Source organism: Pundamilia nyererei, unplaced genomic scaffold (genome assembly GCF_000239375.1).
Source record: "Pundamilia nyererei isolate P.nyererei 1_Seehausen unplaced genomic scaffold, PunNye1.0 scaffold00036, whole genome shotgun sequence".
NCBI classification, from domain to species: domain Eukaryota; kingdom Metazoa; phylum Chordata; class Actinopteri; order Cichliformes; family Cichlidae; genus Pundamilia; species Pundamilia nyererei.
The window spans coordinates 2,183,264-2,196,075 of NW_005187437.1; the positions used below are offsets into that span (position 1 = coordinate 2,183,264).

Here is a 12,812-nt window from a genome sequence, read left to right on the forward strand (position 1 = left end):
TAAGAATGAATCCCTACAATTACATTTCATATTAAAACCATCAACTTATTCCATAAATGCAGTAGCCTGTTGTGCACGAGTGAATATCAAAACAAGTATCAATCAAATTCGCACATGCATGCACCTACACACATGCATGCACCCACAGATTTGGACCAGGCTCATTAGAGATGTGAAGGAGAAAATGATCAAGAGAAGCCAGGAGGGACTTCATGCAGATTTGCACTCCATAGCTCTCAGGCAATCAGCAGCAAGCCTCCTCCTCGCCCGAGAACTGCCGTCCTGTGGTCACAAAAGGCCAAGAAGGGAGAGCGAGAGAAACTCATCACAGCATTTGTTGAATCCCCCCACCCACCACTTGAGGAGGTTGTTCATTTAGTAGTCCCTTTCATTAATGTTTCTCTGTCATTTTCCCTCTCTCTCTTTCCATCTACTTTAAAGGTACGAGCGAGTGAGTTGTAAGAAGCAGAAGAAGAAAAAGAAGCCACTGGAGCAGCTGAAGATATGAGGCTAAAAAGGTTTTGAAAACAACCCAGCGGTAAGTGGGCCCCTAAATTTTTGCACAGTGCACCGCCATTTTAGATGGAGCAATTATGTTTCCAGAAGCTGCCTCGCACCCTGCATAATAACTGATTTTACACTGGTGGGCACAAATTCATGCTTTCTAAATCCTTTTTCTTTTTGTTCTGCTACATCCTTCATCCACGTGTTCCTACCTTTCACTGCTTTTCTGTCGTCTTCTGCTTTTGCATACAAATCTCTGATAGTCACAGTGTCCCATAATCCCACGTGAATACGTTTTTCCCATTCATGTCCCTCTTGTCATTTTTTAACCACTGCAGATATACACATTCTAGTTTGCTGGTGCCGTATTGTTTACTATGTTTCAAACTAACAATTATCACTCAAAAAGCAAGGCTACGGCAAATTAACCTAACGGCCTAATTGAAAAAGATAATAGGTAATTTTTTTCTTGTTGTCTTTAATAGATAACCAAGCAGAGCAAAGGAAGCAGTTAATCAAAACTATAGAATATCTAATGATGTTTAATTAAGCAAATCGGGGCGCAGTATTGCCCGTTTATTTTGCACGCAGTCACATGCACAAGTGCAAGTTTATTGAAGTTTGGTTCAACTCCAACTCCAGTGTTTTTGTTTCCACGTCCTAATGACACAATAAACTGTCATCTTTCTTCACGCTTTGGGTGCACCCTGCGCTAAGCTCATCCATCCATGCTGACAGCCGTGCTAAGGCTGAGAGAGATATCATCTACCTGTCACTGCAGACTGGCACTGAGGAGCTCCTTCTCTACTTCTGCAGTTCTTTTCATTCAGCGAACGGCGCTGGTGACTTTCAGATCTGGAAGCTATCGCGCATCAATTTAGACATGTAATGTACCCTCCTGAATGGGGTTTATTTACAGGCTCATTCACTGCTCCACTTTGCTGCAGAATTCATCTGAAATGGTTTCTGCATGGATTTTTCAGTGAAACTTATGTTCCTACTGTACAGAGTTTCCTCGTGATAATAGATTTCATCCCCTTTAATTAAAGGTAACGCCTGCATTTAATTCTAATTGCATAATTTTCTGTATTCTTGTTACAAGATGTCTTTGAAGGAAATTAGGAATATTGTGATAGCACATTTAGCAAATACACAGAGTGGCTGAGAAAAAAAACAACAACAGCACACTAAGCAAAGTGGTAGTTAGAGTCATTAATAAGTCGGTCTTTCCACATCTCAGCTGCAGGCCTCAGACCGTTTTTTCCCCGATTTTAACAAATTCAGAGGACTTTCTTACAAACGGTTACAGTATATTTTAAAAGGCTGAACATTAGGCTGTTTTTACATACTGCTCTTGGGGTGTAATATCACCATTTATTGAATTCTAACTGTACACGATCCACCACCCTAAGTCTCAAGATGTTCATATTATCCATTCAAATATTGCAGCAGTAGGAAAAAATTTAAAAAGTCCCCCAGCTTAGTTATGAAACTCCCTCATCTCTATTGCTCCAGTCAGGGAATAGTTTAATTTCAAGTTGATAGATCAAATGTAGGTGACTCCACAGACATTACATACACTGCACACCACATTCTTATTTCCATATCATCGCCTGATTATTAGTGCTGCTGGCAGAGCAGAAGACATGCAGAAACTGTGAATGAATATGAACAAATGGGTGTCAGAGCACATGCAAGCCCAGACATAACCCTCGTCATATGCACAGGGACCCCTGCTTCTTGTCACCTTGCTGACAGAGGCCACCAGCCTCATTAACAGCTGTATTTGGTATACTAAACCACGATGAGAGTGAAGTCTCGCTGCCCTGCTTCGTTCAACTGCAGAAAAGGTTCTGGAGGCAAGATGGCACATCTGGATCCCCCACTGTGGGCTCAACAAGCTGAAAACTGAGAGTGCGACAACAGTGTGTATCGACTTGCAAAGAAAAGCGTCTGGACTTCTTTAAGTTGCTTGAAGACGTTTCACCTCTCATCCGAGAAGCTTCTTCAGTTCTAAGGTCAAATGGTGGAGAGTCCCAGATATAAACCTAGTGGGAGTGACCCCCCCCCCCAGAGGGACAAAAGGACCCCCTGATGATCCTCTAATCGCCTGCGCCAAGGTGTGAAACTGGGCGTGGGTCCCAATCAGCCAGAGTTTCGGGTATGTTCATTGTGAAACCTGGCCCCACCTTATCATGCGAATTCCTGAGGTCAGATGGCCCAGGATGTGAGTGGGCGTTAAGGCGTCTGGGAAGGGATCTCAAAACTGGATTATAGATGGCAGAGAGTTGGTGTCGTAAACCCCCGCCTCTGTTCAAAGATGGTCGCTCACAGTGGACATAGATGCTTCTTTCACTCCTCTTTCAAACCATCTGTCCTCTCTGTCCAAAATGTGAACATTGGCATCCTCGAAAGAGTGACCTTTATCCTTAAGATGCAGATGGACTGCTGAGTCTTGTCCTGTGGAGGTGGCTCTTCTGTGTTGTGCCATGCGCTTGTGAAGTGGCTGTTTGGTCTATCCAATGTAGAGGTCTGAGCATTCCTCGCTGCACTGTACAGCATACACCACATTGTTAAGTTTGTGTTTTGGCGTTTTGTCTTTCGGGTGAACCAGTTTCTGTCTGAGCGTGTTGCTGGGTCTGAAATACACTGGGATGTCATGCTTGGAGAAAACTCTCCTGAGTTTCTCTGATACACCGGCTACATAGGGGATGACAATGTTGTTGCGTCTGTCCTTCTTATCCTCCCTCGCTGGTGTCTGGTCTTCTTTTCTGTGCCTCTTTGCTGACTTTAAGAACGCCCATTTAGGATAGCCGCACGTTTTGAGTGCTTCCTTTACATGTGTGTGTTCCTTCTTTTTTCCTTCAGGCTTAGAGGGATCATGTTCTGCCCGGTGGTGTAGGGTCCTAATTACTCCAAGTTTGTGTTCCAAAGGGTGATGGGAGTCAAAGAGGAGGTACTGGTCCGTGTGTGTGGGCTTCCGGTAAATTTCGATGTTGAGTTTGCCGTTCTCTTCAATGTGCACGGCGCAGTCCAGGAAAGGCAAACAGTTGTCCTTTGTGTCTTCCCTGGTGAACTTGATGTTTTTATCCACAGCGTTAATGTGCGCAGTGAAGGATTCCACTTCTTGTGTCTTGATTTTGACCCAGGTGTCGTCCACATATCTGTACCAGTGGCTGGGTACTCTCCCTTTGAAAGAGCCAAGAGCCTTCCTTTCCACTTCCTCCATGTAAAGGTTGGCTACAATAGGTGACACGGGGGAGCCCATGGCACAGCCATGTTTTTGTCTGTAGAAGCCTTCGTTGTACTTGAAATATGTAGTGGTGAGGCAGAGGTCTAACAGTGTGCAGATCTGATCGGGTGTGAAGTTGGTCCTGTCCTCCAAGGGGGTCCCTCCCACTAGGTTTATATCTGGGACTCTCCACCATTTGACCTTAGAACTGAAGAAGCTTCTCGGATGAGAGGTGAAACGTCTTCAAGCAACTTAAAGAAGTCCAGACGCTTTTCTTTGCAAGCTCCTTTGACTACGATGACCTGGATGACTGAGAACCTTCACAGACAGTGTGTATCGACGTTAGATCCACTGACTGTGCCATTTACACATCAGCATAACAAAAAACTGCATTTTAAAACATGTCCTCTGTGAATTAGTAGTTAGTAGAAAATTGCATTGATCTGTGTGCCACATGACATCATGGTTGTCATGGCGTTTCTTGTCCAGATCATTCAGCACCTATCAGTGAAATAAACACATTTATCATCGCCTATAATTTTCATGATATTTTAGCTGAGAAACTTAAATCAGAATATAATAAGCAAATTATTTGTCTTAACACAGGACTCAAGCTCCACTCTCAGCTGAACCAGCACCACAGCATAATTTACAACTTCTTTAGACTTTTCTCTCATCTCCATAACACTTACCGTCTGGGGATTTTGTTGTTGTGGATTTTTCTTTTCAGTATAACCAAGCGTTAAAGAGAAATGCTCAGCCTGTAACAGGAGTTGCTAATGCTCTTCCTCATGTTTCAGCTTCCTGCATCAACCATGCATCTATGTGGCTAAATGAAGGCATGAGTCAAAAACTAAGTCCAATCAAATTGCTGACCCTTCTGTGTTGGCGTTATTATTATTGATTACTTAAAATTGATTTAAAAGATTGGGAGCATCAATGAAGCAAAGCTAGAAAAAAACAGGCAGCAGCTAAATATGAAAAGAAATCAGCAACTGTTACATTGTCCAGTAAAATAGGTCTAATCTCATCATTACTTTCAGTCTGAAATGTTTTGTTTTGCTCCCATGAACTGGTTGGTACCAGAAGGACTGAGGCGATTCCAGTATTGATGTTTGGAAAGTGTTCACTAAAGAAATAACACAATATTTCTTATGTGTTGTTTTTTTTTTTTGAATGAGTAAATAAATCATCTTCTGAATGAGTTGCTCCTCTTCCACGGACAGCTGCAGTGACAGGTAGCCATGCTAATATAAATTTGGGGGAATAGGATGTTCAGAGGAGAGCAGCTCTGTTCACAGTTTGGAAATGATTTGACAATTCATTTACTGTTGTGAGCTTTTCAGTTATGACACTGCTGAGTACAAGGACACTACACTTGTCCTATTACCCTTGTCATAACTAAAAATAACACCTTAAATTGCAGAGAAATCCCAAAAGTGAAAATTCAGTTATGAAACTAAGATGGTTTTAGATTTTATTAACTAAAATTAGACTATTTTTACTACTGATTACAGTCCTTTTAGTCTTTTGTCTTGTTAGTGCTATATATAATGTGTTTCACACTTCAACAGTATAAGCACACGATGGGCCTGGATACATGTTTACAAAGTAATTGTGAAAGGTTTATGATGCTGTGAGAAACCAGGACAATGCAGTGATTGACGTGCTTCAAGTCTTTCATAAACCAAATCTCATTTTTAAGCATCCAGGGAAAATGGCCTTAAAAATCAAAAGCCATTTTATTTTGCCTAGTAAGCATCTAACTGGACAAAATAGCTATTTGTTTTCACAGCTGCAAAACACTTCAGTTTGATTTCATTTGAACAAAGACGGGCACTGTGGGCCACCAGTGGGGCCACTTTGGCTAAAACTGCATGATCAACAGCAGCTATTTGCCCAAATTGGATGCGACGTCTTTCGTTTAATTTTTGACATCTATTTCAGTTCAATGTTTTAAGCGTTTCGGTAATGGCTTGGCTGCGTTGCCAATTCAGTTGCCTTCCTCAGCAGGAGGGAGATGTGAGCTCCTCTAAGTGTACCTGAATTGGACAAATCCATAAGGCCTTTGCACCTGAATGAGCAGACAACAGCAACTGTTGGCTGAGCTTTAAAGACAGTTTCGAAGGAAAAGAGAGCAGTAGCTCTTAAGTGGCTCCTAGGATGTTAGCGGCACAATTAAACAAAGCTCTGCTAATCTTTACAGCTGGCGTCAAGAGGCACTGTGTTCTCTCAGAGCAGTGTTATCCGTAGCGTGGCACTGGTAGTCTGACAGGCTGGATAATGTGCCCTTCTGCCACCATCCTCTTCACAGCAGTGCTTTTACTACACAATTACTGTACTAGCAACAACCCTAATATACATCATAAAGAGTGGACCAAAAAATGCAGTGATGAATTAGCATCATTCAATTATGCACGCTCCAGTTATTTGTTGCGGCATTTAAAGAAATGTAAATTGACCTCGAGTTTTTTAGGCAATGAATCTGATTATGCTAGCACGTGTAATTTCATGGTATTTGGAAATGAAGGATGTTTTACTATATATTCTCCCCTCAGAGTGATGATGTGAAACTATGCAGTGTGGTGCATTTTAATAAAGGTCCTCTCTGAAACTCGTTAAGCTTAATTTCTTTCATCGCTCAATCATCAGCTCTGTCACAAGTTCTGGCAACCTGTTATGCTGAGTTTGGCTTCATAATTATGCAGCATTTCATATGTCCCCCGTGGCTTTGAATCTATACGCACTCAAAACTTAAGTGTCTCTCGTGATTTGCCAAACTGTGTAACAAAACTTAAACGAAGCTGATGGAAGAGAACAAACAACCTGCTGATATGAAACAAAGAAAATGGATATACAATTTAGGGTGGGGATGGAGAGATGCTATCTAGGTCTATTAATGCAGTCATTGCACTGTTGCCCCAGGATATAGAGCCTAATCCAGAGGAGTGCAAGTGAATGGGACTATGGCTCGGACTTGCCAGACCTACTTAGGTTCTGGTTGAGAGCACAGTGCTGTGTGGGCGAATCTATTCTGTCCTAGGCAGGGCACAGCATAAACATTGCCCAGGGAATGCAGGCAAGCAAGCAGGCAGGCATGCAAGCAGTCAAGCGGACAAGAGTAAAACTATAAGGATGGTTGCCTTTAATTTCCTTTCTACTGACTCCTCTCAATTGTCCGGGCCTGAGAGCAAGAGAAGGGAAAGAGAGAACAGTGTGTCCATGTGAGTGGAAATTACCTGTAGTAAAACCTTTTTTTCTCAGGCCTCCCTCACTAAAGTGTTTACTCTTATCCACCCTTTCCCTCTCAAATACTCTGACACGTGCATGCATGCGCACACACTCTGCTCTGATTCATCCAGTCGCTACCGTGAAGCAATGACTTGCCTGCTCACTTACTGTCTTAAAGTTATTTGCGTTTGGTCCATAGCACTCTGGCACTCTGACCTTCTGCCCCTGCATGTAAACAGAGTACCACTGCTCTCCCATCCACCACCCTGCCACTGCCATCCCCCACCTTCCACTACCAAATAAGGAAGACACAGCCACTGAGAGCCACCAAGTCGGTCAGTAAGCCCACTGAGAAGGCCATTAGAGAGCCAGCAAGCCAGCGGAGAGGTTGGTAGAAAACCACCTCTGGCATCACTCATCACTACTGGCCTCTATGGCTTTACCCGCCTCTCTGCGGTTTAGAAATACACACACACACTTATACACAAACACTCCCTGAAAGGTACACACATGCACTGTGACCTGAAAGCATTAAAAGCAGTCAAATACAGTACCCTCTGTACAGTGGTGCATATTGAAAGGCACATGCAAACACAGCACACAAAAATATCATTCAGTATAGATACAAATGAAATATACCAAGTGAACTACACATACACAGAGTAATGATATATTACTTCATTAAAAGTATGCCTACATACAACATAAATTATCAAATGGGTTCTCTCTGCAAGGCCTTCCTTTAAACAATCAAAGATGTGTTTTGAGATGTATATGGGCTATATTATTAAAGGTACTTGTGTATGCCAGCACAAAAACACTAAACATGCCACAGACATAAGACAGATGACTGTTACCAGAAATCACATTCTCAATTCCTTAAGTTTATTGCTAAGCTAGTGACATATGTCCATCCGCTTCCTCAACCACATATTCAGTTCAGGGTGGGAAGCAGGGACAGGAGATTATCCCACCTATCATAAGGCGAAGGGTGGAGTACATTAGACAGGTCACTAGTCCATTACAGAGTCAACACACAGAATTAGACAACCATTCACGCTCATATTGACACCTACAGCCAGTTAACTTAAATCTGCAGTAGGAAGCAGGAGAGATCCCATGCAGCGGTGCTCCTCACGCTCATTCTTTCTAATGACAATATCTGCTAGAATTGGGACAACTTTTATCTTTTCCTTGTCAACCACCACTGCCTCTTACTTTTAAAATCCAAGCTTGACTCTTACATCATGCCATTGCCTGCTGGCCCATGTCAGAAGCATCTTTGCAAAGCCGACAACTTGGATCAGGTGGGCTGTAGTAGACTGCAGTACATTGGTTCTTGTGCTGCCATGGTCAGAGCCTCTATGTTGTCCTTCACACAAGCTGTTCTTAACCACTGGTAGATCTTCTTGATGCCACCCCCTCCCCCAACCGCCAAAAACGGCAAAAAAAAACAAAAACCTCCAAGAAAATTTCTATTCCCTAGTCATTACCATTATCATCTGTCTTCAGCTGGCTATGTAATTCTTATAACACTTCATCCAGGGATCTGGCATTTTTCTCATAAGTTCACCTATGCTCCTTGCTTCATCTTTGATTGTAGTTGTAACACACACTTATCCTTTGCATCCCTCTTTTCATTGCTTGTAGAGTCTCAGGGTGCCGGAACTTGAGTGGGATACTCTGTGCACTGTGAGGAGGTTTTATGCCTTGACATCAGTGGACTCTATCACATCATATGTTCAGCTATAATTATTATAGCTATTTCAGATCCCTATCTGATGGCTTGTAAGCATATGTGTCTTGCAATATTCTTACTGTTTAGCACATAACTATGCATTCCCACTTATCCAGTCTGAGTTACATCTCGGTATCCTCTTTATGTATCCTGGTGAGGTGGATCAGTGAGTCAATGTTTGCTCACTCCAGGCACATAGCTTGATGTCATCCATGTATTGGAGATGGCTGATGGTCACTTTTTTCCTGGATCTAGATCTGTGTCTGTATACTTATTTGAAGTGAGTATAAGATAGATTCTGCACTGCAGAATCTATGTGTCAGCTTGTCAGTCATGAGCTTTTCAGCTCCTCACCAAGATTCTTAGATTAGGGAAACCAACCTTGAGTCATAGTCAGTCTATGCTCAGGTTAGGTTACCAATTCAAAGCAGCTTGGTGCACTGTTCAATCAACCACCAGTGTTGGGGAGTAACGGAATACATGTACCGCCGTTACGTACAGTATTTAAAATACAAAATATGAGCAACTGTATTCCATTACAGTTACCGTTTAAAAAGGTGGTATTCAGAATACAGTTACTTTGTTGAAATAAAGGGATTACACTGCAGTCTTTTCCTGTATGATATGTTCGGTTATGCCCTCTCTATTTTTGGTAATTTCACGCCAATCCAAACAAAACACGCATTAAGAGGCTCTAATGCCTGTGTCTCAATCTCGCGTCTCATAATGACGTGAAGAAATATTTTTTTAAAAGAATTTAATATGAAGGCAAGAGTGTTACAAAGAATGTAGCCTCATGGGCAGTGTAGTCTGTGCTGCAGGGAGAATGGACTGCCATACCCGTTATGTGTCTGTGAGCGAGGGAGGAAGAAAAAGGAGAGTAGAAAATACGAGCTGTCAATGGGCAGAAATGGGAGCTGGAAGCATGTAAATATAATAATAACCACTGCAGCCAAAAAGAGTGCCTGACGAGCTCAGTTGTAAGTAAGCTATTAAGACTCGACTGTACTCTGTGTCCGCGCTTTCCACTGATACAATAAGTTCCGTTGGAGGAGCCTTTCAACGCGCTAGCAAAGCAGACCCAGACAACAAAGTAAAGCTAGTTTTCGGCTATGAGCCCGACACGGAACCTGACATATTAGCCAGAGGTCCCTTTACTACGATTCGGAGCCGCGGACCTGTTTTATATATGCGCGGAATCGTTTTCTATATGAGATTGCTGCAAAAAGTGCAGCCTTACCTAATGTCAACCTACTGTTACTCATTTTATATTAAGATTTAAAAATCTAGTTGCTATTGGTATGGCGAGTAACCTTCACTAATAGTAATAAATCACACAGCAATAGATTATTGCTGTGTGCTCTCATTGCTTTGATCAGCTCTGAGTAGGTCTGTCCTTGTGCCATTATGCATTTGCAGCTGGGAGTGCATCTTTTATAGGTCCTTGGAGAACAAGCCTTCTGTTCTCTTGGGTTTTACTTTTCTTCAGCCTAGCAGTGAAGGGTGTTTTTAGAGACTCAGTGGTGGACTTGTTGATGTCCTTTTTATCCATCCAGGCCCTTCTGCACCTCTGTTAATCGACTAATGCTCTTCTGGACTTGATTTTGGTTTTCAGGTTTCTCCTCCATGGGGGATTCTCTCTGCATATAATCTTGATTTTATACCCACGTGTCTCTAGGATTACTGTTGAAGTGGCATATATCAGCTTATTGGCTTCTGTAATGCTATCATGGGACATGATGAGTAGAGGGTGAATAACATCTGCAAGTATCTCTTCAGACGGGACTTTGACATTGGATCCGGGGAGTCTCATCCATGGTTGTGTACTGTATTTAGTCTGGCCACAACCTTAATTCACAGCTCAACTAAATTCACAGTTAACTGTCTGCTCAGTCTAGCAGGGAACTTGAAATTTACAGTTCGAGCAGGCATCGCGTAAAGCATTTGTCAATTTTACCAGATTCATAAGACAAAGAGGGAAAAAAAACTTACGTACTTACTTCTCTTTTTATGTCTTTGTACCTGTTTCTTTCACTCTCTCTGAATTTCTTTGGTTTATTTAACTGGACTTTGTCACCTGCATCCAAACGTCAGCCGAGTTCAACAGAGCTTGAGGGAAAACACACAGTGAGGAAGCCATATTGAAAGTGAGCCATCTGAAAGAATTTCACAAGAGTTGAAGGAAGGAAAGAGGCAAGAATAGGTCAGTGTGGCTGGTCACAGAAAACATTTCTGTATAGTTACACTGACTGAAATGTGTTACGTTAGCAAAAAAGACTATTGTTTAAGTTGTTTTTTCAGATGTCCTTTCTCCCAAGACTATAAAGTTAGATACTTAACACAAGAGACTTGACACGATGCAAGCTGACTGTGCAAAAACTACATCTGAGCCGTGAACTGCAATCATCAGAAGTGCAACTGAAAACACTCAACATCACATATGTCACAACGGGACTGAACGGACTCACGCGCAGGCTCTAGGTCTTGAAAGCACAAGAGTCTTTATTATGATACACCAGGTGATTATTTACAAAAGTGAGGGGAAAGCCGGGCTCCGGGGGTCCACACACGAACGGGAAAGACACGCACACTCTCCGTCCACTCCTCTTCACACTCCAGTCACTCGGGTAACACAGGGGTAGGTCCAGGGAATCTGTACACAGAGACACGAATGGGTAGTTAGGTAAATCGCTATGAAACACTTCAGAAGTCATTGAGCTGGGGTTACACTGACGAGGGTCGGCAACGGTCCAGCGACGAGAAACACAGGGCTGCCATCTTATAAAGGAGCTGGATCACTCGTGATGAGCCACAGGTGCGTGGGCCAAGGGCAGGAGCCCACAGGTGAGCTCCGCCCAGGCAGAGGGAGGAGGGAAAGGGGGGAAAGGAGAGAGCAGGAAAATAAAAAAGGAATACAAAACATATGTAGCCGTACTGAGCCGACCGGGTAGGCACAGGGACCCTGACAACATATGACAACAAAACCAATCAATTTCAGAAAGGAGCCTAATGTCAATACTGAGCTCTGGGGAATCTCATCCAGATAGTTATGTAGTTGTTTTTCTTTAGTTCTGTGCAGAAAAAATGGATGGATGGATAAAATCTGGGGGTAAAATGTTGTTAGCTGGGTAAAATGCACAAATGGAAAGAAATATAGCTAGACCTGTAATAAAGCCTGATCACACATGGGAGGAACACATTTTAGAGAATCAACAAATGCAACAAGGCAAAAAATTGTCCTAAAAATGCAAAGAAAGCAGACAGATTTATTTTCCGCTAGCAGCATGTAATTCATTGCACTCCCATTCCTTCTCTTCTCCCTGCACCCACCAAGCTCCTATCTCCATTCTCAAACTCCTGTCTATTGCAGTGCTCACTTGTGTATCAAGGTAATGAATTCATAATCTCTCTCAAGCTCTTTGTAGATCTCTATCGTGGAGGGAGATAAGAGCAAGCATCGTTGCTCTCTAATAGCCGTCAGTCTGCCTCTGTTCCCGCTTGCTCTGTGTGTGTTTGTGTGTACAGTATGTGTGTGCGTTGAGGAAATCACCCTTCACCAAAAACCCTGCACACCGTCCTCCATTTTGGCTTCCAGCGAAGAAGAAAAATATTCTAGCCTAGAGAGTCACTTATCAGCTAACTGTTGAAGCTACAAGGCGACAAATGTCTCTCAGAAAGAAGAGCGTTAAACACTGAGCACTGGTTCACTTCCTCTTGTTCTTCCAGCGCCTCAAGTGCACTAAAAAACGCACACTTGTCAACCTAGCTGATAAACACTCAGTCACAGGGAAAGTAAATATCTGAGAGGGTGAGGCAGACTCAGTGTAACTAAACTTATGACAAAGGGTGGCTCTCGAGGGCCGACCGGACGTGCACGTGTTTTTAATTGTGTTTTCAGTAAGGTGATGAAATGTCTTCCATTTGAGCACAAGCTGGCAGTAAGTGGGCTGTCGCCTTCAGGGACAGAGTGAGCGATAGCCCGCTGCTATCAGAGGTGATTGTGTCTCAACCCTTAAGGGTGACACAGATGAACGAAAGGGAGCAGGGAGACAATAAGGAAGAAAGCAACCAGGGGATGGACTGGCAAAAGAAGCCTTGGAATTTGCG

At 42.9% G+C, this 12,812-nt stretch overlaps 1 protein-coding gene across 14 annotated transcripts in view; it reads left to right on the forward strand.

Annotated features, from left to right (window-relative positions):
- ptprsa (protein tyrosine phosphatase receptor type Sa) overlaps nt 1–12,812 on the forward strand; it is a 223,126-nt gene that overhangs the window by 39,250 nt on the left and 171,064 nt on the right. For all 14 annotated transcript variants that reach the window (XM_005730285.1, XM_005730292.1, XM_005730287.1 and 11 more), the window contains exon 2: nt 442–538. The gene's annotated coding sequence lies outside the window, so the exon portion shown is untranslated. The remainder of the gene's footprint in view (nt 1–441; nt 539–12,812) is intronic.